At 40.1% G+C, this 26,339-nt stretch overlaps 1 protein-coding gene across 12 annotated transcripts in view; it reads left to right on the top strand.

Annotated features, from left to right (window-relative positions):
• Positions 1-26,339, top strand: part of TENM3 (teneurin transmembrane protein 3) — a 953,923-nt gene that overhangs the window by 596,849 nt on the left and 330,735 nt on the right. Inside the window, exon 1 of one of the 12 annotated variants that reach the window (XM_053585109.1) lies at positions 23,310-23,392. The exons of 10 other annotated variants lie outside the window; for them this stretch is intronic. The gene's annotated coding sequence lies outside the window, so the exon portion shown is untranslated. Of the gene's footprint in view, positions 1-23,309; positions 23,393-23,619; positions 23,712-26,339 lie in introns of those variants that run through there. One more of the 12 variants, XM_053585100.1, reaches the window with a different exon arrangement.

Here is a 26,339-nt window from a genome sequence, read left to right as displayed (position 1 = left end):
AAAAATAATAATAATAACTAATAATTATGAGGCACCATTGTAATTGTACCTGTTATAGCAATTCTACAAAGTGGGCATTATTCTTGTCACTCCTATTTTACAGATGAGGCAACTGAGGCACAGATGGTGTAGTTGTAGAGGTCACGATGCGATGGTAGGTGGCCGTCAGTTTCTATCCAGAGGTCTCATTTCTAACTTTGGGATGATACTGTGACAACAACTTAACTCTGTTTCTCAACTCTTCTTTATTATATTTACAAAACAGATGGTAGATAGACGGCTTTCAAATGGTGATCGATAAAAATCCATCTTGCGCACACCAGGTGTTTCCCAAGGCTTTCTTAAAAGGTCCTAGAGTCCAAGGCCCCTTGTCCTTGGTTAGTCTTCCTTGACTCTGTCTAGCTAGTTGCTGCTTGTTCATTTGCTTTCCACTTCCCAAAATTTGTCAGCATTTCTTCACTATCATTTTATTTACAGAGTTCTATGCAAGTTATATACTTTCTCAATAGAACTGTGGGAAGAGAGGTGTTGGTGGAGAAAAGAAAATATTTGTCACTCCGTCAACATCTTTGAAATGCTTTCTTCCAGATCACCTTATATTTATAGAAGTTAAAGTTGAATCCTAAATACCTCCGAGTATATGAAATCCATATCATAAAACTTTTCCCAGTGGTGGTTAATGTGGTTGCATTACTCTTTCAGGGTGGTTGGTGATGTCTTGTGGTTAGGATGTAGTATCCTGAGCAATTGTGTTTACTTCCAAGACTTTAAAAATGGACTGAACAAAGAAGCCTAGTGGAATGGGAAAGTGAGAGAACAAGGCCGCTATAAAATACTCTTGCTTTCTAAAATATATGCAAAGCTTCCTATGTTAATACCCCAGACTCCAAGATGGCCAATTTATTTTTAAAACAAGAAACAAGGAACACCTGGTTATTATCAACTATAAGAGTAATATGTTTAGTTTTGGGAGAATCTTTCTGGCAGTTGCTAATAAGCCATATTTTGAGGTTTAAAATAGTTTTAATATATTCTAATGGGCTTCTTGTAAGGCACGAGAAAATAGATTTAGATGCTTCTTAGCTTTCACTCAAGTTCACTATTGAATATGTGCCTTATATTAATTTTAGTCATTATTTTACCAAATTATAATTAATGAAGAAAAGAAACGGAACACTTCTATCACTTTACCTTACTATGTTCTATAACTCAAGGAAAAAATTAAGGCAGGACTATCAGTAACCCGTAAATACAATACATTTTTGAAAAAAGCAGTTTTTAGTTATAATCCCTGGGAAGAAAGGAAACCCCTGAGAATAGTCATTCAATTCTACTTCACATACTTAACTAGACCAATTTTTCCGATATTTTCTTCGGTTCCAATGTGATAATCATTTCCAATTAAATTTAAAAAGCTAACTAAAAATTTAAAAACACACGTTAAAAGTGACAATTCAACTAGAACTCTTTTTGAAAATGTGAAAAAGCTAAAATCTGAAAGGAATGTTCCTTATAAATTTGAGTGTTACAATATCTTAATAAATCTTCCATGACAATTTGTATTTTGTTTTTCCCAGATGTGAGGCTCTCAGTTAAAGTCACTCTTTCTTTCCTTAGAAAGAAAATGTAGAAAGAAATTATTTTCCTTGTTTGTTTTGATATTTCTGTATTTTTTTTTCATTTTGACTGTTTAATTGTTATCATCTCAAGCATGGCCCTAATTTTTTAAATAATGCACGTGACCCACAAAATTTACTGTAACAATATTTAAAGCCTGTATTTAACATGAGGTTTCTGCACAGATCTTGCCATGTTACCACCCTTGAAAGAAATAATGCACGGACAAAATCATATAATCTGCCTAAAGGAAATTAAATTGACCTCTTTTTATGTTAATGTCTTAGGAAAGTACATGCGTTTGCTAGGGGCAAGATAGGAGATCACCATCCTCCTTCCTCTGAACCAATGATTTGTTTTTTCTAAACAATTGAGGTTAAAAGGAATTAAAAGGGAGAAAGAATAGTAATATAGAGAAAAATGACATTTTGTGAGCTAATTAAATTTTTGCTGACATTATGATATCTTAAAATTATATTTGATCTCTCTGGATATACCCCCAAAGAGTAGAGGGATATCATGTAAAAACTGTTCTCCTGATGACATGGCGTAATACAAATCAGAAAGATTTTTGAAACGTCTCCTCACAATTGAGTCCTGTACTTTGATGCTTACTTTTAGGTTGTCTGATAATGTCTATCTTACATTATACGGCTTATTAATGAAGAGAATGATCCAAGGGAAAAAACCATAAGACTCATTAATTCTTTATTTTTCACCCATGCTAGTTGTTGTGCTGTTTACATAATAGCTTCAGAAGATAAATAACATTTTGTGTAATTATGGGAGATTATGTTGGACCCGATTACAGTCTCTGGAGCAATGTATTAGTTTTTATTTCTCAAAAAAAATGTCCAGCAACCCAAATTGTTCTAGTTGCTTAAGATGACTACTGGAAGCTTTCGGATTTCCCACATATCCTCGACTAACTCATAGTAACCTTCTCCGTAAGGATCACAAATCTTCAGATAATCTCTTATACCTTACTAATTTATTTTCTGTCAGATATATAAAACAAATCTTGGTAAAAACCTTCCATTAAAAAGGGAGAGGGGTTGGAGGAAATTTTTCCATTGTAGTATGCACTGTATTTACCAGACTTCCTGATGAAACACAGATGTTTCCAAGTGCCCACAAGGATGGTTAGTCACGCTCAGAGCGATCCCTGGTTAATCTCTGAAGCATTTTGCTTCCATTCTTTCTGTCAAATTACGTAGCCTTCTTGTGCTGAATGAACTCAACTCAATTTGTGACCAGAAGTTGAATTAAAAACACTCAAAGTGGAAATTGAACGTATTAAAATTTCTGTAATAGCTTACTATGCATTTCTTTCCATTATGTTCCAAATGTAATTTGGTTTGGGAATAAACGTCTCTTTTGACTTTAAATAGTTCGGTTCTGGTGGCTATTTTGCAATATTCTACAGTGACAAATAAATGGATTTACTTGAGATAGTAATCGATTAGGTGCGTCCATGCACTTGAGAAGGCATCGTTTATCTGGTTTTGAATCTTTGACTTTGAAAAACTAATGAAGAATATAGATGCTATCCTAAAAAAATTACAAAATCAGAGAAATAAACTAAAGATTATTAAAGTGTCTTCTGAAAATAAAGACTGAGAACTATCCTTCTATCCTTATGTATGCGGTTCTCTGTCCGTACAAATGCAGAAAAACCTGAGTGAAGGATACTTTAAGCATCTCTCTTGTATTGTCACCTGACCCTGGACAATTAGCATCATCCTTTTAAAAAATCAAATTGGGATTAAATTAGCATGAATGTGTTTTGTGGTGCACTAGCTGCATTTCAGAATATTTAGGCCTATTCATGTCCTTATATCTTTAGGGTCCAGATCATCTTCCTTAACTAAAAATCCCATTATTATTCCATTATCTACTCTGAGAAGTATTTTTAAACTTTACATAATCCTGAATCTACTGTTAATACTTTGACAAGTACGATTTAAAATACGATTAATTGTTGAATTTATAAAATAATCCCCAGTCCTTCAGATAGGAAATATAATTCCCCCCTGTTCATTATCTGTTGAAAAATATTGAATTCCCATAATGTTTCCAAAATATTTGCCTTTCAGTTTTGCATATTTGTATTTCTAAGTTTCTTCCATACTGAGGCATCTGTTCATGATTTCTAGCTTAGTTTCAAAATCTTTTTGTGTTAATGTTTGGATTTGATATTCAAATTCTTTATGTGCTGAGGGACTTATGGAGACCTTCTCAGTAAGACTTGTCAGATTTGCAAATTTAACTATAGTCCGAGCGTCATTGTTTCTCCACTTGGGAGAATACTCAACCTTTTACTCACACCCACATTAAACACAATCTGTGTTGTTACTTTTGTTTTGTTTTTACACTTGGACCTTCAAATATATTAACACTTGAGCTCATGTTTGTGTTTTTTTAACTTATTTTTTAAAATACAACTTTAATTCCAGAATACTGAGTGAAAACCTTACAAAACCACGAGGGAGCTTTTGTTTGTTTTCAGGAGAAATAGTCGTATTTTAAGAGGAAATTATCCTCTTGAGAGAGAAAGAAAGCTGGATTCCCCAGGATAAAAGTTCTTGGCTTTCTTTTCTGCTAACAGAATTATTAGCCATTAAGGTAAAAGACAGGCTTTCTTGGATTTTATGTATTTTCTGTTAATTTACTTAAAAATGCCTTCCTTCCATCTATATTCCTTGTAAACTGTGAATCTATAAGGTAAGATCTGTCCATTATCTTATATCTGTATGGCTATAGAAAATGACAGAGATAAATATCACTTTGTGCTAAAAATAAGCCTTTAGTAATACAGAGGCCAGTCTTGAGTCACATGACACACAAAACAGAGTTTTGAGTCATGACATCTACACAAAACGCAAGGCTGCTGAATTTCCGTATTACAAGGTTTTGGCTGAAGGAATTCAGACACATACACAGTATGGCCCCAGAAAACTTGCCAGAAAAGTTGAGTTTAAAATGTAGGGGAACTGATCCAAGCACAGACCTCAAACATGCTGCCTTCAGTACTTGCAGCTGTGTACATGAGCCCTGACTTTTTATCCTACCTACCAAAACCCTACCCGGTGCTGTCACTTTTTTCTTTTTCTTTCTTTCTTTCTCTTTTTTTTTTTTTTTTGCCAACTTGCTGACCTTTCTGTTCCCACAAAAGGAAAATGTGATGGACAGATGATTATTCAAAACATTTTTGGCAATAAAAGAAAATGCATGCTACTGTATTTGCTATAAATACAACATATTTTTAAAGAGACAGTTCTTATAAGGTCAGTTTTATGAGTAACTAAGTAAGTTGGGGGAGAACCAACTTGGATTCAGAGAGTGAATGGATAGGGCCTTAGGTGCTTTGGGAAAGGAAGGGTTTAGGTACTCAGGTTACCTAGGTGATAGGAATAAAGATACTTGGCAAAGAAAGAAAAAAACCTGAAACCAATTTCAAGAGACTTGGAAGAAATGAATGTCGATCAAGTGTTGACTTAAAAAAAAAAAAAATTAACAAGGTTTTTATGTTGGAAAAAAAGAGAGCTTGATTTTTCATAAATGGTAGCTGGGTGGGCCATTCGGACAGGGTAGGAAGCTGAGCCCCAGCCAGAGCCAGGCGCGGGTGCTTCAAAGCTCAGACAAAAGGAACAAGATTTTACATTGAGTGGTGTGGTCAGATATGCATAGTCAACAAGCTACAGGAGGAGTGGTGAATATTTATAAAGGTAAATCATGGTTTTCCATCATTTGTAATTGTGCTTTGCCTCTCCCATCCCATGATGGCTGGGAACTCAAGTTTGAAGGTGTTTCTGGGGCCCTGTCAGCTGAGAGGGATCCATTCAGTTGGGATCTTATTTTTACTTCACACAAGACACGTCAGCAGTTGTTCATTCAAGTCTCAAGGAAGCGGACTGAGTGTGAAGAGGTGCTGTGGGCGCCTGGTGATGGCCACCTGGTGGGCCCGTGTGCTTTGCTTCTCCGGCTTCTCCCACCGCCACTGCTCACATCTCATTTCCTCTCCAGATCCAGCTTCCCAGAGGAAGAGGCTCTGATCAGTGTAGAGCGTGCTCATGTTGGGCGGAGCTATCACACCAGACCAGGGTCCGCGTGCTAGCCCTGCCAGTGGTTGGCTTTCTCAGGGTCAGCTGCTGATTCCTTCAAACAACTAAGACTGAAGCTACAGGAGTGCCACGCAGAGAACCCAAAAGACAGGCCCTGGGAAGGCTTTGTTTGACGCATGCAGCCTCTATGTCTTGCCGTAAATGCATGCATTAGAATAACAAAAAAACCCTTAAAAATAGATATGGTGTACCTGGGTGTGGTGGCTCAGGCCTGTAATCCCAGCACTTTGGGAGGCTGAGATGGGAGGATCATTTGAGTCTGAGACCAGCCTGGGCAACATAGTGAGAACCTGTCTCTACAAAAAGTAAAATATATACAAGAGATATATATGATATATTTAAAAATACTTTATTTTGCTAAATTTTCCTAGGTCAATATTTTAGTTTCTCCAAGAAGTAATATCAAAAGCAAAATTTAAAGGGGGAATAATTTGCATTCTTGGTATTTTTCCTATCTCTAATGGTAACTGATTCCTACTAAGGGAATTGTGTTGGCCTAAGTGCCTCCCTATTTCAGTAAGTGTGATGAATATATACTATTTTTTGTGTGCAAATATATGGAAATTCAGGGGGAAAGTTCAGTATTTCCCAGAGCTGGGCAGTGTATTCTCTTTTATCTATTAACTCAACTGATCCTGAGACAGCTTCTTTCCAAAGATTCCCATTAACTCCATGATTTTTCTTGGTAAAATGTATCTGAGGATTTTATGACTGTTGATATTCCACAAACAGGAGACTTATCTTTCCATCTTCCAGATTCAAAGAATGTTATTGCCAGTTCACACATGGCAACAAATTGTGACAGAATTAATGGTGATACCTCTGTCTCTAAATCCTTCTACAATTCCATAATATTGTAGGCCAGTTAAGCATTATTTAGTATTGTTGGATATTAAAAACTAAATTTAACTTTTATTCATAGCTATCAAAATCGCTTGATTTTTGTAACTTTTACATAGATGCTTAATTGTACTATTTGATTGTGAAATTTATTTGCTGCACATACATAAATTGCATAAGCCCCGTTTATGAATGATACAAATGTGATAAAAATAGAAATACTTTATTATTTCTTATTATTTATATTGCACCTATATTTTAAATGCTTTAGATCCAATATTAGTTTTTTTTTTTGTTTTTTTTGTTTGTTTGTTTTTTGTAGAGACAGAGTCTCACTTTTCTTTTTATGGCCCTCAGTACAGTGCCGTGGCCTCACACAGCTCACAGCAACCTCCAACTCTTGGGCTTAAGTGATTCTCCTGCCTCAGCCTCCCGAGCAGCTGGGACTACAGGCGCCCGCCACAACGCCCGGCTATTTTTTGGTTGCAGTTTGGCCGGGGCCGGGTTTGAACCCGCCACCCTCGGTATGTATATGGGGCCGGCGCCCTACCGACTGAGCCACAGGCGCCGCCCCAATATTAGTTTTTTTAAATAATTTATTGCCTAAAGTGAGTAATTGAATTTAACATTTCCATTAGTGCCAAGAAATAAAACTATTTTGCTCTAACAACTCAAATCAAAATCCAATGATTAGTTTTGAAGTTTGGAAAATTTGCCAGTCTTTATTAGTATATGATCAAATGATTATACAACAGCAACAGTTGTATTAATCATGGGAATTCAAAATTTGCCACAAATTCTGATTAGCTCCCAACATTTACACAGCACCTCCATGACTGAGTGCTGTGCAAGATTGAACGATAAGTCAATGTGAACTCCGCCTTTGAGGTCTTACTATATTTCACCACTATCATAGGTATATTCCACGAATTATCTCATTTCATTTACTTAAATTTAAAACTATCCAGTGGTGTGGGTATTTTATTATTCTTCTTTTACAGTCATACTTGAGGCTCAAAAAGTTAAATCATTTCTCCTAAAGCAGGCATCTAAGTGGAACTGGCAGAATTTGAACTCACGTCTCTCCGACTCCCAAGTCCATGGTCATTAGTCTTCATCGTGCCTCAAAGCAGTGCTAACACAGATGTACATGATGCAACCATGGGTGTTGGCCTGGAGGGTAACATATGGTAGCAGGTGGAGGGAACATTTGATTTATTTGAATTTTCTAAATAATGTAGAGAAAAATATTGTTAGGCCATGCCCTCTACACAGAAGCAGGGTATATTTTAAGAGGAAAATGTAGCTCACATTATAAAGAAGGACTGCAGTGTGGCAGCATATGGAAGTTAAAAAGGACGTGCAAGGCCTGAATGTAAACGCTGCTGTGTCCTACTGAGAAGACTGGATTTGGCTTTGTCAGAGACAAAGTGGATCGGAGCATGTTTGTGTTTTCAAAAGATAAATTTGGTAGCCAGGGAAAAGAGGAACTGATGGGGCAGAGGAAAAGGGGGAGAGAGAATATTCAGGATGCCGTCACAAAGATCCTGATGTGAGAGCAACGCCTATGGCTCAGTGGGTGGGGCACCGGCCCCATATACCAAGGGTGGCGGGTTCAAACTCAGCCCTGGCCAAACTGCTTCAAAAAATAGCCAGGCATTGTGGTGGGCGCCTATAGTCCCAGGTACTCGGGAGGCTGAGGCAAGAGAATCGCCTGAGCCCAGGAGTTGGAGGTTGCTGTGAGCAGTGTGACACCATGGCAGTCTACTGAAGGTGACAAAGAGAGACTCTGTCAAAAAAAAAAAAAAAAAGATCCTGATGTGAGAGGAGGAGGGTCTAAGCCTGCATGGTGGTTTCATAAATACAGAAGGAGGGGTGGGGAGAGCTATTTAAGAAACAGCAGCAATGTGATATGGTGATGGATTTTATGTAGGAGTGAAAGGAAAGACAACTGAAATTTGTACTTTAATCACCCAGGTGGAGAACTTTGTGAACTGATAGGCCAAAGATGAGAGGGGGCATGGCTCTAGCAGGGAGGGTGTAGTGGAATGTATTTGACTTTGGACTTGCTGCATTAGAATTCCTATGAGTCGGCCACAGTCAGTGCTGGAAATTATGTCGTAATACAATCTGAAATGAGCAAAGGAATGCAGAGAGGAAGAAATTAATATTGACTAATTGGTCAAGGAAAGCTTTGGAAAGAAGATGACATCAAATGGTAAAGAATAGATAAAAATTCTGGGCAGTGCCTGTGCCTCAAAGGAGTAGGGCGCCGGCCCTGTATACCAGAGGTGGCAGGTTCAAACCTGGCTCTGGCCAAAAACAAAAACAACAACAAAAAAGAGTAGATAAAACTTCTGCATATAAAAGTTGAATAAAGAGGCATTCAAGGCAAGTTGGAACTCAAAATGTTTTATGTTTACAAAATGTTGGACATGTACCTAAATCTGCATACGGTTTGATATATTTTTATTATGTTCTCTAACATGTGAAAAAGTCCTTCCATTGGGTTGTAATTGTAGTAAATGTTCTATATATTAATTAATCTATTCACTCAACCAATATTAAGTCCATCCCATCATATTTAACTATGTAATTTTTTTAAGACAATGTGTGCAGTATAATGAGTGCCGTGATTGTTATTGTTTCTTAATATAGCAAACATGTGCAATGACCAAGTGGTAGCCAACCATCAGGGGACAGGAACGATTTCAGGACAGGAAGAAGAAATGTCCAAGCTGTGACCTGAAGGACAAAAAAGGGCTGGCTGCTGGAGTTTTCTTTCCAGACAAAGAGGAGAAATAGCCCGTGCCAAGCACTAGAAACCACAACAGAAGTCAAAATGGCAAGGGGAGGCTTGGTGACAGGGATTATTAAAGAGTTGGAGAGTTATCCTAAAGGAAATAGGAGCCATTTGAAATTTTTCCATCAGGGAATAACATGGTCTTGTTTGTTTGTTCATTTGGTTTTAAAAGATTTTCCTGAATGCAGTGTGTTGGAGGAAGGAAGGTAAGGCTAGAGGGAGTGTGCTATCACATGCAAGTGAAAAGTGATTGCATTAACAAAGGTATTCATACAGTGAATATAATAGAGGGCATAAGGGGTTAATTTGATGCGGGGAATGGGGAAGACAGTGCTGATAAAATAGAAGTGTTTCTTTGTTTGTGACAGAGTGAGACTCTGGGTAAAAATGCCACGGCATCACAGCTCACAGCAACCTCAAACTCTTGGTCTCAAATGATGCTCTTGCCCCAGCCTCCCAAGTAGAGAAGAGGTTTAAGGGTGGCATCCAGATAACGTTCTTGAGTGTGTGGGTGGTAGAGAGGCTGCATTCACTGACACAGGAGATGCAAGGAGAGAGGTGAGTTTGCAAGAGGTGGTTATTTTAGATTTGAATATGTTGCGTTCAAGGCACTAGTGGGACATGAGATTGAAGGCAGTAAGGGAATGAATGGACAAGAGTCTAGCTGGCAATTGAGGTCATAGAATAACATAATTTATGAGTCAGGCCTTGGAAGGTGACAATGATTATGGAAGTTAGACATGAAGAAATAAAGAGAGATGAGAGAAAGGGCATCTGGTCAGAGGGAGGACAAAGTGGCAGAAAAAGGATAAGGGAATATTTGAGAAAAATGAGATGGGCAAGTGTAAGAAAAGACTGGAGTGAAATAATCGGCTAAGGAATTGGAGTTATTCTGCAGTCACTGGGGCTAGTGAGGATCTGAGCACAGGGGAAGCATTTGCAAAGAATTTATTAGGAGGATTTCACTGGAATGTAGATTGCAGTATGAGTGCAGAGGCCATGTAGAAGGTGACTGAGGTCTCTAGGAGAGAGGTCATGAGATTTAGAAGTGGAATATGCTGTTTCAGAAGAAATAAAAAGAAAACACGAGTGGAGGAGGTCATTGTGAAAACAGAAGCATTACAGGTTCTGATTGCCCGTGGTAAGGACTGGGGAAGGAGGTGGCTGAAGATTGGTGGTAACCTTGGGAATAAGAGAAAATCAGAAGAAGGAGCTGGTTTGCAGACACAGGCAGCCTGCTTTGCACGTAAAGCTTTATTATTGTACTTCATAGGATTAAAATTAAAGGACAGTATATCAGTAGATTTTATTTTTAAGGGTTTTTTTTCTGTTTTTCTTGAGTTTATCAAATTATATTCCAAAGGTTAGACCAGATGCTGTTTTGCTTTTAGATGCTTTTTTAAAGACGCTGTTTTTCACGGCAAGAGAAAAAAAAAAAAAAAAAACCACTGAGAAATCCATTCGGAAAGCAACTCAAGTGAGAGGACTCAGCAGTCCCTGCCAAGGGTGATGGTGGTCATTGTTGCCAGGCTGGACCACCGTGGGGAGCTGAGGACAGCGCCCGTGGCTGAACCCAGGGTCTGAGCACATCCCCTGGGCAGGAATCAGCGGGACAATGGAAGCTGGAGCGCTGTGGAACATTTCCATGGGAATTGCTAGCTAGGACACAAGTTGTTATTTTGCTGGCATCTTTGAAGTCTGTAAAAATATAATTCTGGATATCTCCCAAGAAGAGTCTGATGCAAAGTCAAACACATCAAGAATGCTCGATGCCATTTCCACTTAAGCAGCTGTCTTTTCTGGGGGCGAAGGGAGGTATTTGTCATGCTCTTTGCTGGTGGTCTCTGCCAGTTGCACGGTTTTATGGAAGTTATGGTTTTGTTCAGGAGAGTTGATTTTTCCCTGCCAGACTGCTTCAGAAAGCCATCCCTTCAATGCATTGCCTCAGACAGTCCACAAATAACAGTGTCTATTACAGGACTTCTATCTTCACTGCTTATGCTGGAAGTGAATTTTTTTCTTTAGTGCCTTGACTTGTGAGTTGGTTGTTGTTGTTTTTTCTTTTTCAGTGAGAGTTATGCCAAGAAAAAATGTTCTAATTCCCAATAAAAAGAAAGGGGATCATAGCCTGTGAATCTGAGTGTTCAGCTGCTTTTTTTAAGATAGGGGCAATTGGAAACTGCTCATAATACGGAGATTAGACATTCTGTCTCCAGCTCAGGAGCGGGGCTGCCATCAGCGGAACAGGCAACTGCCTGCCTGCCTTCCTGCCTTCCTTGGGCCAGAGGAAGGACCAGCTGCCAGCCAGGAGGAATGCGAGAAAATAGGAAATTGATTTGAAATAGAATAGGGAAAAAGACACACAAATGAATTTAAGAATTTTCAAATATTCCCTTTTGGGGCCTGTGTAGTTGCTGCCTCTGCAGAGGAAGGGATCCTTCATTCTTCTCTCCCGAGAGTAAAATGACAACCAACTCAAAGCTAGTCCATACACAAGAAGGGCCTGAAGTTGGTTTATTTCTTCGTAATTAGAAGAAAATTGAATATAGATTTGTATTTTACTCTTTGGAAAGGCCTCTTGATTCTTTGGAAATAAAAAAGAGGAAGCAGAATATTATAAAAATTGTAATCTAAGCACAGGAAAAGTAGATTTTTTTCCCTCGTGAGATACAATGATATTAATTAAATTTCACACTAACCAGAGTGGGCTGGGCAGCTTCACGTTTGGCTGTGAAGGTCGCAGGGATTCTCCTCTTGGATTGACAGCAGTTCTTCTGCTGTCAGAAACGCATTTAGGCTCTGTGTAATGTCTCTCTTTACTTCTTTGTTTCCGGGGTAGGAGGAGGAGTCACGTTAGCAGTGCTTAGAATCACTGGCAAGTAAGGGAGATGTCTCCCTTATATGAGTAGACACAGTTCCAGGAACAGAACCCTTTGCATCCTCTGTATCCTGGGAGAACACTGGGGAAGGGGCATTTTCACAGAGACCGCAGCTTTGTCTATCCTCTGGGTCCCACTCATAGCCACCGCGTGTGCAGGCCCGGGTTGAGCAGTGGGCCCTACGTTCTTCCCAGGGTCTCACATTTGGTGAAGAGATCGTGTGATCTCTTCAGGAAGGAAACAGGTGAAAGTATTCCAACTCCATGTACAAAGAGCCTCCCATTTGTGGAACACTTTACTTGAAGTGGTTGACAGAACTGACAGTCATTAGAAGATAGAGACCTTGCAAAAATATGTACAATTTAGGGAGGAAGAATAAACACACATGATGAGGCTGTGGTTAGAACTCTGTCCCCAAAAACATAATGACATACCTAGGGTAATACGGCTTACGCACACCTTGCAACCTCCCTGAGCTTCTAAAATATCACCAATGCTATTCTCAGGAAGAAAACAACTTCTCATCTCTTACATGCATTGGACAGTGTCTACTGTCTTAACACATGGAATGTTAACATATGGAGTAGAATAAAGACAAAAATAGCAGTTTTCTAAATCATATCTGCATTAGGAAGTTAATAGGTGAAAAGGGCTGAGTGAGCATCTTTAATTCATTCTTCAAAACAAATAAACACAACCTTGATCTGTAAATTCAGAGGCAGGCAAGAAAATAATCAGGAGGGTAGGAAACCAGAGTGGAAAACAAAAAAAAAACTTAAGAAAACAAGTAAACTTAAATATACAGTAACTGAAGACAATTATCCAAAGACATTAAAGAAATTGGAAGCTTTCCTGATTTCTAGAGAAGTAGAGAAATCCCTAAAGGGTGAGCTGTGGTGTTTTTTTTTTTTTCACTCATTTTGTTTCAATGTGCAAACTATTCAAGCTATTTTGTTTCTTTTAGGTTTATTTATTTATTTATTTATTTATTTTTTGGCTGGGGCTGGGTTTGAACCCGCCACCTCCGCCACCTCCGGCACCTCCCTACTCCTTGAGCCACAGGCGCCGCCCTTTTAGGTTTTTTTATTCTGCAGTGCGACCATTTTATCATCAGCAGCAGTGATGTTTATTTAAGTAATCTAAAGCTTGGACAAAAAAATATCTTATCTGAATTTCAGCCATGAATTTTCCTAACATTGATTATAAAACTACAGGTCTTTATTAAAGTTATTAGAAATAATCACCAAGCAATAGAATAAGCTTTTTATGGCACAGATGCCTAGAAATAATTTTCGACCTTTCTCACTAATCATGTATTGCTGTTAATCACAACCTAATCTAACTGCTCTTTTCCAGGTAGAAAATTCCTCATTCTAACCATCCTTCTGAAACCCTGCCAGAAATTCCTAGAAGGTGAATTTACCCAACATCCACTGTGGAATACAACCAAAAAAGATGCAGTTATACAACCCAGATTTGTACCTAACTCCGAGAGCCTGTCTGCTTGTACTGGCTGCTTGTATCATCTGAACCGAAGCTATTTTAGACTCTATAGTTAAAGTGACATCGTGATATATTGATCTAATGAGTAATATTATGAAATTAATTCTAAAATACTCTAACTTGTTCTGCCTTAATCTTTAAAAGTCATTTGAATGATCACATTGTACAAACCTTTTGTTGAAAATCTTGCAGAGGCCTTTGGCCAAAAATGACATCGCTCTACATATTTTTCACAGTGGTTTCTATTTCAGACAATTGCCATCAAGGATGATAGGCTATGAAACATCTGCATGGTCTGGTGTCACAATCTTCACCTGGTCATTTGCCTTAGTGGCCACGATCTTTGGTTTTGCCATAACTTCAGGAGTTACGTTGACCTTGCTCAGCGTCCGTTAAATAGATGCCCTTATTTTGCCTATAAGTGGCTCTTGAAGGCCTAATTTCCTCTGCATCAGTTCTGCTAAAAGAAAAAGCTGCCCTAAAATTGGCCATTACCCAGAAGCTGAAAGCCCCCAGGACGAGATGCTTAAGGAGAGTTTCCCTTACCTGGCAGCCTCTGTGTCTGTCTTTCACTTTATCCCTTCCCACCTATTTTTAGAGAACTTTTTCTTCTGATACAGTACTTACTGTGTATATCGGTATATCAGTATGATTTCCCTAATGCTGCTGAAGTTGTCCCTGGTAAGACCCTAAGCAGACCCTAGGTAGAAATGTGCCTTAAAAAAACCAGTGTGTTTTTCCCTAGAGTCTTCCCAGTAACGGAAATGCAGTTTCTACCCTAGTTTTAAACTAGTGTTGCCCTGTGAGGATTAAAGAAGGCATTTCAAGTCAAAGGACCTGAGATGTTTAAGGCACATAATAAGCATTCAATAATTGGGAGTGGAATTCACATCCCAAAACTTAGAGAAAAAAACTGGTTTATACACACACTGCCTCCGTTTCCCCACCATCCACTCGCCTTTCCACACCCACTGAGTCTGGCATTCACTCTATCACTCTGCCAGAAATTATTCTCTTTGGATCACAGATTGCTTCTTCCTGCCAATTTCAAGGCCTTTTCTTCAATCATCCCAAGTATTAATCTGTGACATAGAGCTTTGTTAACCATCACCCATTCAGCCTCCCTGTCCCAGTTCTTAAAATCTCTCCCTCGGGGCTTCTCCGTGGCATTCCACTGCTGATTCTGTTTAATTTCCTGGATGGTGCTTTCTGTCTCCCGAGTGGCTGGGCTTCCTCTCTGTGACCCCTGTATGTCAGCATCCCTCAAGATTCAGGCCCTCTCCTTAGCTTTCTTAGTTTCCTCATTGCCTCTGAGATCTCATCTACGCTCGTAAACATCACCTTTCGGGACTGGGGTAGTAAATCAGCTTAAGATTGCGGCGCCCCCTCTTCCCAGCTCCACACTCCTTACAGGTGCCTTAAATAAAGAAATCCAGCTAAATGTTAACTCCCTTTCCTTTCTCTGAGCCATCTGTCTTCTGCATAACTTTCTTCCCTTCATGGCCCTAGATGGCTGAATCTAGAGCAGTGGTTCTCAACCTTCCTAATGCTGCGACCCTTTAATACAGTTCCTCATGTTGTGGTGACCTCCAACCATAAAATGATTTCCGTTGCTGCTTCATAACTGTCATTTTGCTACTATTATGCATCGTAATGTAAATATCTGATATGTAGGATATATTTAGGCGACCCCTGTGAAAGGATCTTTTAACCCACAAAGGGGTCATGACCCACAGGTTGAGAACTGCTGGTTTAGAGCCTGATGACCAGAGGTCATGGATCTTAGCCACCTCTGCCCCAGTCCTTCAGAAGAATTTCAAGGAAGAGACATTAAGATAAGGGAAGAGGGGTAAGATAGGTCCACGAGGTAAGGATAAAACAATGATAATAACAATAACTGAAGTTAAAATGACAATGTCGATTTTAAGGGATGATTTGTGATAATTATCTTCAAGTCTATTAGGGCCTTAACTGAGAAAATGTTGACCAGCTGCTGCTTGTTTCTGCTAAAAATTGAAGGAAACCATTTAGACAAAAATTGTAGCTTTAGAGATTTAAGTTAGAGACTCTCAAAATAGAATTGTCCTCAGTCAACAGTGGGAGACATTGTAACACTGTATATATTACTTGGTTGGAACAGAAATGGCATGGTAAGCCTTAAAAAAAAAAAAATAAATTCATCTGTGTGTGGTGTAATTTAGATGGGATGATATCCGGGAGGGCTCGGAAAGGCATCACCAAATTAGATCATGTATTAAATTCAGGCCCAGTTTTATAATCCTACGATTTTATGCATATAATGAAAAAGTGTTTATTTAAAGATTTTAAACATTGTGACCCTGAACTATCAATGGTGCTAGAGGCCATTAGGTTACTCCTCTGCCCTCCTAAGTTCATGTTAGGATAAGGATGTGTGTGTGAGAGAGAGACAGAGATGGAGACAACCAGTGGTTACATAAACAGTGTAACAAGTACTAGTGATTGCATTGTTGTAATTAGCAAGCAGTTTCTTCAATCTGAACTGTTTATTACCAGTGATCTGTGCATTCACCCATCCCCAAACCAGTATTTATTTAGTGTCTCCATTGCGCTGGACACAATGCTAAACTAAATGGTCCCTATGTTCACGTGTTTATGGTCTGAAAGGAGTTAGATATGGGTAGACAGGCAGCAGAATACTCCATGTGAGCACAAAAGAGGGACCCTTAAACTATTCTTGTGGAACCAGGAAAGACTTAATGAAAGGCCTGACTTCTAAGCCAAGTTACAAATGGCTGGGTAAAAAGTAGAGGTACTAAGCATCTACATACATACAACCTGGCATAAAAATATGTGCATACCCATAATTTAAATTCATAAAGCAAAAAAATCATTAAAAACCCATTCTATGTGACTGTGTCATAGAACACCTTAAATGAATACATTGTTTATCCAGATTTGTTTGTCAATAAAGACACTTTAAATAAAACATTTGCAAAAATATCTTTATACATGTGGGTTCTTTTGAAATTTCTGATATTATAAATTTTAAAGGATTAATCTAAAAATTTGGATGATTTCCAAATTCTGTCCACTGCATCCAGAATTTGACCTGTGCATAGCAATTGCTTCTGTGGACAACTCATCCACCTGACATCACTTCACTAGTCACCAAAGAATAACTCTTGGTATGGAAACAAAACAAAGTACATACAGTAAAATATTTAGCTTTAAAGATACGTGGCCTAGCCTTTTGACATTTAACTAAAAATGGTTTTTGAGAACCAATGCAAATGTTTTAGGGCTGGGTGAGTAGAAAACACATAATCTGGGTTGAAGAAATTGCCACCTAATTGAGACAATTCAATCATTTTTATCACATTTACATTTTTCTTTAAACTTGGACTGAATATACTCAAAACACTCCTTAAAATGTATTCCTATGTCAAAACAATAGGTTGCCAAGCACAGACACACACTGCCTTCCCTGGGTGGGCCTAGGAATTGGCCTTGCTTCCCGTGGCCCCTGTATCCTGTGTGCCCTCTGGTTTGGCCCCGCAGGTATTTCCCAGTTATGGAGGCTGCTGATAGAAGGAGGCTTGTGTATACTTCTGTGTGCTGTAGGCTGCCTGCTTGCCTCGCCTCTGGACACCTAGGGGCTTGATGTGGGCACTCCGCTCAGGCCATGCCCTTAGTTCCTGGCATCTGTATCTCCCACTGACTCTTACTTGCCATCTGGATTTCTCTTGAAGCTCTGCCCTCCTGCTCCTGTCCTTCTCTCACCACCCAGGTAGGAATAATGTCCTTGCCTCATCTCCTTCTCTCCTGCTTGGGCGGTTGCCAGGACAGGGCTGCAGCTCCCTAAGCCTTGTGGACGCAGCACTGTGCTTGATTGCCCCCTGTGAGGAGTCCAGACCTCATCACATGTACCCCAGTGCTGCTTCCTCCTCTCTGCCTGCCCAGGCTGTGGAGAACCCAGCAGGCTCCTGCCCAAGGTCATCTGAATTAGGACAAAAATAAGGACCATTCTTCTGGCACACAGCAAACACAAGTGGATATGGAAAGAAAGAGTGTTGGGTCTTCACTATATACCAGACTTTATGCATTTGGGGTATTTTTGTGTGTGTGAAATAATTTAACACCTTTAAAAATAAAGAAGAGAATTTACCTTTTAAAAATGATTTCGTATGTGGGTCATTTCAGATAGCTGTGAAATAAATACATATGCTGTGGGTGGATTTTTCTGAAGGATAACAAAAAAAGAATCACCTAGATATTACACTGGCCTCATGGATTTACTGTAGACATCTGTGAAAAATTATGAGTAGGCCTTTATTATAAGAGGTTGTTTTTAGGGCAGCACCTGTGGCTCAGTGAGTAGGGCGCCAGCCCCATATAACGAGGGTGGCAGGTTCGAACCCAGCCCCAGCCAAACTGCAATAAAAATATAGCCAGGCGTTGTAGCGGGCACCTGTAGTCCCAGCTACTCGGGAGGCTGGGGCAAGAGAATCACCTAAACCCAAGAGCTGGAGGTTGCCATGAGCTGTGATGCCACAGCACTCTACCGAGGGTGACAAAGTGAGACTCTCTCTCTAAGTAAAAAAAAAAAAGAGTTTGTTTTTAAACCTTTATTTCTGTTCCAGAATAAATGATAATCGAACTTCATTGGAAAAAGGACCCAGAAATATGATTTTAAATATTTTCATGTCTGTTCAAAACAGAGTGCACAAAGCTGTTGGAAAGTTCCGTGCTAGGGATAGAATAACACATTGCAGAACATGAGATAAAATCTAAAATTTTATTCACAGGATCTAACTAAAGTAATTGTACATTTGCTATTAACAATCGACATCAGGACACTGTAATTTTGGTAACAAACGGTTTCTTTGTCATATTTAGTTTAAAAAAGAAAAAGTGTATAATTTTTAACATAGTCCATCTAAACAAAGTAGATTGTAGTGACAGACATACTAACCTATGCTAATCCCTAAGTCAGGTGTATAGAAATGCTTATTAACCATTTAATTCCTCTAGAAGATTCTGTCGTGCAGAGAATACTAATATTGGCACTGTTACCTTACCTCTTGAGATAGCTTCAAAACCCAGGAGAAATCAAGTGCTGTGCCTTTTTCTCTCCCTCTCAAATTCACAAATTTATCGATTTTTATTTTTATTTTTACTTTTCTGAGACAGAAATCACTCTATTACCCCGGGTAGAGTGCTGTGGCTCCCAGCAACCTCAAACTCTTGAGCTCAAGCAATCCTCCTGCTTCAGCCTCCTGAGTAGCTGGGACTACAGGCACCCACCACCATCTTTGGCTAGTTTTTGTATTTTTAGTAGAGATGGGGTTTTGCTCTTGCTCAGGCTGGTCTCAAACTCCTGAGCTCAGAGGATCTTCTTGCCTTGGCCTCCCAGAGTGCTGGGATTACAGGCATGAGCCATGGTACCCATCTTCAAATTATCAATTTTTAAAATGGAATACTGTATTTTCAAATCTTTGCTGTGGCTTATCTTGATAAATTTGAATTTAGAAAGTGAATTACACTCCTCATAACCAGTTTTAACCGCTAAGTTGATACTGCTTAAATATTTAGCAAAATGGTTAAGTGTCAGACTCAGGGGCTGGTCAAACCTAGCACTGAGATTTGGCCCTGGCACTCTATAACTAGATGGACACATTATTCACCTCTTTAAGCTCCAGTTCCTCCTCTGTAAAATGGGATAATAATATTACTTTCTCATGGTGATTCTTAGAGATTTAAATACAAATGATATGTATCAAATGTTCACTGTGATGCCAGTCATTTTATGAGATGCTCAGTGTTAGCGTTTTTTTTTTGTTTTTTTGTTTTTTTTTTTTTTTGGTGCAGTTTTTGGCCGGGGCTGGGTTTGAACCCGCCACCTCCGGCATATGGGACCGGCGCTCTACCCCTTTGAGCCACAGAGATGCTCAGTGTTAGCTTTTATCATAGTCATAGGAGTGTAGAGCAGCACAATAGCTTGACGTAGTCCCAGATTAATTCAAAAGAGCATGTAAAGTTTTAGCAAGAGAAAGGAAGTTTATAGGCCAGGTGCAGTGGCTCACACCTATAATCCCAGCACTCTGGGAGGCTGAGGTGGGTGGATCTGTTGAGCTCAGGACTTCAAGACCAGCCTGAACAAGAGCAAAACCCTGTCTCTACTAAAAATAGAAAAACTAGGCAGGCATTGTGGTGGGCGCCTCTAATCCTAGCTTCTTGGAAGGCTGAGGCAGGAGGATTGCTTGAGCCCAGGGGGTTGAGATTGCTGTGAGCTGTGATGCTATGCCACTCTATCTAGGGTGACAAAGTGAGACTGTCTCAATAAAAACAAAAAAAAAAGAGAGGAAGTTTATTAAGACCTGCACAGCAAGCTGGGCCCTGTCCTAATGATCGAAGACTGTGTGGAAAGTACAGTTTGGGGTTTTATACATAACTTTGAGGAGTATCACCCGCTTCTTGTGGGTCTCCCAGGGTGTTAATTCTGTTCTCAAAACAACGCACCTGAAAGGTCTTAATTAGTCTCATTTCCATAATAGTTCAGGTCAGCCTGATCCAAAACTGTACAAAATAGCCCAACCATATCTGTCATCCGCCCTGCTGAAATATAGCTAATTGCCTAACATTAGTATAGCTGTGAGTGTTTAATTTTGTATTAGCATCACTGACAATATGAATTTGTGCTTAATAATGAACAGGAAATATAATCATCTTAGTTTGGGTTAAACACTGATTTTTCTTCAAGATTTTTGGCCTAAGCAGAGAGAGGTCAGAGGTGCTCTTAACATGAGGCTAAGTTGGTGCCAGTTTGAAGTAACAGCTCATTGATGGACTTTTTCTTTTTTATTTTTTTTAAATACAATTTGCTTTGATTTGATTTGCTTCATGCATTTTTTTAAATTTCCTTGTAATATACAGGTATTAGGCTTTTATGCCTTAAGAATGGAATGCAGTTATAAGTAAAATTGACTTAATATTGCAAGTATAATTTCACATGGTTATTCATTCAAAACATAAAATACACGTAATTCAACATATTTGATAGTGTCTGCTCACGGAACTGCAGGGAATTCTGCAGATCTTAGACAAGAAATGCTTAGGTTATAGAAGGAAGTATCTATAATGCTAATTATTCTTTACATCATTGATATGACCAACTATAGTAGAAGAAAATAGAAATTAAATGTGCGCCTTATTACATGTGTCCGTGGAACTCTTTGGTGGATGCCTGTATTTAAAAGATGGCAGTGATTTAATGTATGGATGGGTGTGGCCACAGCCTGAATGTCTTTTCTTGGGAAGATATATGTGTGAACCATTCTTCACTTTTCAGCAGTGGAAACTGTTTAAAGCCATCTCTTTTCCCCTGCCTCTTTCCCCTGAGCTGCTACTGCTACTGCTCAGCTTTCTTCAAAGTAAATCCTTGATTATTCTCAAGGGATATTGTCTTTGTCCAATTTGAAAATACATAATTAGTTTTGTGTTCAGTAAACATATAACTAGCTAAACATGTAGAACATTCCAATGTAGTCCAATGTAAAACTTTGCCTAACCTATATTCTGTTATTTATAGATGGGCATTGTCTAATTAGCATTCTAAATGGGAATTTTAATAAATGCTATCAATCAGTGACCAATTTACATAGCATTTATCTGGGGAAATAGGCATGCCAAGGATCAGTCTTCTTGAGATTCATCTTGACCCAAATAGTGATTTATCTAAGATCTTAAAAACCTTTCATTCTTCCATTACAATGTTCATCTTTCTAGGTTCTAATATAGCAGTCCAAGTCCAGATCTGCTAACTTGTGGTTGTCAAAAATCACAAATCAGGGTGGTGCCTGTGGCTCAAAGGAGTAGGGCACTGGACCCAAATACCAGAGGTGGCGGGTTCAAACCCAGCCCCAGCCAAAAACTGCAAAAAAAAAAAAAAAATCGCAAATCAAGGAGCATATTTCTGAAATGTATATGAGCCGCTTGGTGTCCTGGTAGATTTTAACCAAGCAAGATTTTGCCTACTTAATTCTCCTAAGATTTTAATTGAACACCACCTTCGTATTCTGTCCTACATAGTGGGATAATGTTTACTTGCAATTACTGCAGGCTTCCTCCATCCACGAAGAGTCAGGTGCATTACAGCAATCATGAAATGACCCTTTTCAGAATATGACTCAGGAATATATTTAAAAGCCTAGAAGTCTTTCAGTGTCTCACAAAATATCTATTGTTCTATTTCTTGGCCCAGTTTTACTAAAGAGAATTTCTGAATGCATTTCGGACCATGTCAAAGGAATGTCTACATTTTAAATATATGCCATGTGTTTCAATAATTTTTGTGATATCTTAATGTCAGTTAAAGGATGAATATATTTATCATTAAGGGAAGAATGGACAGGCTGGCTGTGATAATAATGTTGTGATAGTGTGTTAGTCTCGATTTTAGAAGAGCCAGAATTACTGAAAGAGAACAGTTAAGGTGTTGACCCAGAGCCTTTGCTTGAAACCTGAGTAGTATCAGATATTTCCCTGTGTGATGATACAGTTAAACTGAGGTGGAAAAATATCCCCAAAGAGATAGAAAAGCTGTATTTCTATAATAGCATTTGATATAAAAAATGAGTAAAGTCAGGGTAATCGTAATATGCTAAAGAAGATAAATTACTGTTACGGGAATGAGTAAAGGATTTAGTCTTCACTGAGAAAAGAGGGTAGGGGAAAAAAGAGAAATTCTCATTGTAATCTTCTGATCTTATTGATAAATGAAGTGAGAACACTTACCGTTCCTTACGGTATTCATTTTTTGGTTTAAGTCTATATTTAGAATATAGTTAAAATGTGGAACAGGAGCTGAGAAAGATATGAAGTGTATCCTTCTTTATTTATAAAAATTGTTGAAGGGTTTGAAGGAATTATAAGAAAACACCAGTGAAACTAAAAATCGTGAACACTCATTCAAGTCTAAGTCAGTTTAATGGAGGAAGGGGCTGAAAAGGATGGAATGTTCTAGAAGAAAGAAAAATTAAAGGAAAGAGGGACGGCAGACTGGAAGCAACGCAAAAATAGTAATAGGGGATCTGGAGGGGGAAGGAATTTTTAAAAGAAAATGTAAGTGCTGCAATATAGAAGCATCTTTTATTAAACAGGAAAGCTAGCTGGAGCCCCACTTAGCTATCGCAGATCAGGGCAGACGGTCCCCCGCACATCATTTAGAGTCACTCAGGCCACTGGAACAGGCGCCTTCAGCCCGGGGACCTGCTTCGTGCAGAACGAGCAGTCGGCGTCGCTGGGGGCCAGTGACGGGGGTGGGGATCAGGGCGCAGAGCGGTCCCCGCCCCGGGCCAGGTCCTTCCCCGGGCCGATGCAGTGGCCGAGTCGCGAGGAGACCAAGGGGCGAGCGCGGGCTGAGCCTGTCCCAGCGCGCGCTCGCTCGCAGGCGACACCGGGCCCTGCGGCCGCCCCCGCGTACCCCGAGCGCGAGCGCTTAGCGTGACGCGGAGCCGGGCGGCTGCGGGGCCGCGGTCCCTTCCCGAGCTGCTGCTGCGAACACACAGCCAAGTGGCGCGACCAGAGAGAAAGGCCATGCGGAGAAACCCGCGCCCGCCGGGAAGCGCTGCGGGGAGCGGGACGCTGTAAGAGGCCGGCGCGCGTGCGTGCGGGGAGGAGGCGGCCCCCCGCAGGCTTTAAAGCCCTTCGGGGCGCAGTTCCCGCGCTCTCCGGCCGGGGCGCAGCTGCGCAAATGCCCCGGGCCGCGCGGGGGGCGGCGGGGCTGCCCGGCGCGAAGGGGTTAAGCGCGGCGGCCCGGGCGCGGGGTAAACACGGCTCAGCCTATCAGGTCGGGCTGCCGCGCGCGCCCCGCGCCGTAACACGATCCGCGCCAGACCGAGGCAACTTGGCTGCGCCGGGCTCGGCTCCGCACCGCCACAGCGAGGGCGCGCCGCGGCGAGGCGGGTGAGCGGCCGGGCCGGGCCGGGGCGGGCGGAGGGCGGCGGGCGGCGGCGCGCGGCTCCCCGGGCGGCTCCCGGCGCGGCGGGGGCGTGCGGGGCCCGCAGCGGCTCCGCTGCTGCTCCCGGCGGGGTCGGGGCGGGCGGATTCTCGGCGCGGGTTGGAGCCGGAGCGGAGGCGACTGTAGCGCCCGAGACGAGGTGGCTTTTTTAACCCCTGAGGGACCACATTTAAGGATCGAGCCGAGGTGGAGGCTGAACTTTCTCGATTACTCTTCGTCACCCTGAGTGGTACAGGTAGCCGCGGGGAGAATGGAGTCTTTTGTTCCCGGTATTTTTAATTAGCTGGATTTTATTTTTCGTTTTTTTTTTTTTTTTCCTCTAAGTAGTCTGCTGTCCTAATCGTGGAGGTAAAGCTCTCCGTTTTGTTTTTTTTTTCTTTTCTTTCTTCTTGCTTGCATTCTGTGACTTTTGCGAATTCGTTGGGAGCAAATCTTAGCTTTCGTGCTTTTGGGTCATGTATGTCTGAAATACTTAGAAATCTGTGTTGAGCTTCAATTAACCAGTCCTTTGGTTCTTTTAACTCAAAATCCAGCAAACTAATTGCTTCATGGGGTAGGGGGAGAAGGAAGGGACAAAATCATCTTGCTAATTAAAAGAGCCCGGGAAATACTTAGAGTGGGATTTTTTGTCAGGTTTCAGAGAGCAGAGTCTGTAAAAGAAATTGAACTTTGCAGTCGTGCTTCGATGCAGGTTACTCTTGTAGAAAAAGAGTCGAGAATGGCTTGGAGAAACTTGTGCTGTGTTTATTCAAGAAAAAAATCATTGTACCATTTCTATGTGTAATTTAATACAACAAAGATCTGGGGCAGTTTTCAGAAAGATAAGGTCCCATTCCCTCCCTCTCGGCTGCTACCATCTCCGTCTAGCTGGAATATCTTATAAATGATACATACAAGATATAAATGTGCCTGTGTCACAAAGTCATTCTGTCTTCTGAAAGCCAAATATAATCAAATTCAGTGCCTTCAGCGGGTGTAGTTGAAGATTTGATCCCCTTCCACTAAAGTGGAAATACTTGCAGTAATTGAAAGCAGATTCACGTCTGGAGTTGTACAAGCCAAGGTTTTCATTTTTTAAATAAACCTTTTGTTCTCTGGTTTTAAATGTTTCAGAGCCATCCGGAGACCTGTGTGTGCTAATTGTTGGAGTAGTCTTTAGGAAAGGACTGAAAAGACCCAGGGAAGGCGTTTTTTAGCCAAACATCTAACTTGGGAAGCCTTCCTCTCTGTAGGAGGTTGTCTTAGGGTGGCACTGTCTGTGCCCCACGTTTTGTTAATTTCTGCTCCTTCCCAAAAGTGCAGATGCAACTCTGAGGTTCAAAACAACAAACTCCAAGCCGCGTCTGTCTGGCAGAAGAGGTTAAAAAAACTTGAGAAATTTTGGTGTTATCCCATTTTATAGTGTGATTTACACAATTTTGATGATACATTTGAAATTCTTGATACATTTGAAATCTCGTATTATAAAGTGTGTTTAAAGAGAGTGCGCATTAACTGATAGAGTGAAAATTTAAATGATTGCAGTTTGTTAATCGGGTTTCTTTCTCGTCTTTGGGGGTGAAATGCTAAAAAGCTTTAAATATTGGATATGAAAGGCTGAAATGAGGAAATACATCTAGACAAAGACGGAGTCACTTGATCTCTTATTCGCTGTGAGCATTGAGAATAATCGTGTTCAGAGCCTCACCTTCCTCCTTCAGGGTACGATATCTAAAATGAATTGTGTGATTACTAGGAAAAAGTTAAAAGAGTCATGCTTTTAACCATGACAGTTGAGATCAGGAAAGAATGGAGTATTCCGAATGTTTTCAATTACTGATTTCTTAACTGTTGTATTGATTACTAGCGTGTGAATGGACTCTCTATAGAATATGATTTGGCAGTTTGATTTCTTAGAAACTCCTTAATAGCTCCCTATTATTTGACTTTGTCTCCCTGTCTTATTCATATTTATCCTTGAGCACATTATAATAAATATGAAGTGAACGACGTAGTCATGATTTAAATGATATTCTTGTTATTTCTAATGGAAAAGTTCTCTTTCATAAAAAGATACTTAAAACATTCAGCAAATCTTTAACTACAAAATAGAATCTTACTAAATTTTGGCAGTGTTGTATCATGTTTCTTAGATATCAGTGGCCTAGTGTAGGGCACGATGGAATTTAATTCTTAAAGTAATTTTAGTAAAAGAAAAACAACTTTAACATGGACTTTTTAAAGTGATGTCTGAACACTAATTTTTCAGTGTGATATCCTTGTCTAAATATTTAAACTGACCCTTTTTGTGGCTTCTATTTGATGTTAGTTTTACTATCCTTAAATTTTTTTTACGGTAAGGGGGTGTACGGGATTGCCTGTCATCTGGAATAATACATTCAATTTATCTTGGGATTCCTTTCTTTCGCTATGTAGGAGAGTGGCAAAGGAGGCCCTGTCTAAATACAGTGATCTTGATAATTAATGCTGTAAAATAGATTAAAATGCTGTATTCCAGGTATTCATTTCCTTAAAAGGGCCACCAGAACAGCGTTGCTAAGCACCCATCACTACTGCAAGTAACAGAAAATGAC

The sequence above is a fragment of the Nycticebus coucang genome, chromosome 1 (assembly GCF_027406575.1).
Source record: "Nycticebus coucang isolate mNycCou1 chromosome 1, mNycCou1.pri, whole genome shotgun sequence".
NCBI classification, from domain to species: Eukaryota; Metazoa; Chordata; class Mammalia; order Primates; family Lorisidae; genus Nycticebus; species Nycticebus coucang.
Note: the sequence above shows the minus strand (reverse complement) of the source record. Positions and strands in the feature narration are given on the sequence as shown.